The sequence below is a fragment of the Myripristis murdjan genome, chromosome 9 (genome assembly GCF_902150065.1).
Source record: "Myripristis murdjan chromosome 9, fMyrMur1.1, whole genome shotgun sequence".
Classification (NCBI taxonomy): domain Eukaryota; kingdom Metazoa; phylum Chordata; class Actinopteri; order Holocentriformes; family Holocentridae; genus Myripristis; species Myripristis murdjan.
In genome coordinates, this window is record NC_043988.1 from 36,622,984 (window position 1) to 36,623,955 (window position 972).

The following is a 972-nucleotide window of genomic DNA, read 5'->3' on the forward strand; positions in this document are numbered from 1 at the left end:
TCACTTCACTTCAGTTCACTTCACTTCACTTCACTTCACTTCACTTCACTTCAATTTAGTTTAGTTCACTTTAGTTTAGTTCAGATTAGTTTAGCTCAGTTTAGTTCAGTTCAGTTTAGTTTATGAATGGCAAACGATGAAGGGGAGAGCGGACATCCTTGTGTTGTTCCTCACTGAAGCATCAGACTGAACATTCTTCTTCTTCAGGCTGGTTTTCTGGATTTGGAGCGAGTCGAGGTAAAATGTTGTGCCCGGGTCTGACAGTGAAACTAAGAGGAGAGACAGATGTTCATTCAATTCAGTTTTATTTATTTATTTATATAGCCCAGAAACCAAGGGCGTAACTTTGAGTTGAACATTGGGGGGGGGGGGGGGGGGGGGGGGGGGGGGGGGGGGTGTTGAGATTTCCACCTGTGAAGCTGGTCTGAGGACATGCCCTGCATGAGAAAATCTTTAAATATTTCGATTATATAGATATGTATAATATATATGAATATATAATATTACAAACATAAACCTAGTAGTGATCATACATGGCCACGGAAAAATCATCTTCATGTATATAGACGATCTTTGACTGATCCATTGACTGCACAGAACTCTCCTATTGGCTTTTAGCCCATCATGACGGCACACGGGTCTTATTGGATGGTCAATGTTTAGAATGTGTTCAAATGAGCAATTGAGCACGCTAGCCGTGCTCAAATGAAAAAAAAAAAAAAAAAAAAAAAAAAAACATCACTGAAAATATTACTCCGCCCGGCAATATTATTGCCTGGGTCTGTGTAGTTTCCATGGCAACACGAAATGTTTCACTGAAACCCGCATCAAAAGCCGCTGTCAACTTTGTTCGCCTGCATAATGGACCGTTTTGTTGTCAGTTTTGATTTATCTGGCGACCTAAGTTTGGATGAACGGCTGAACGAGGAAGACAAGACAGAAGAGAAAAAGAAGAGATATGCGAGAGTGACG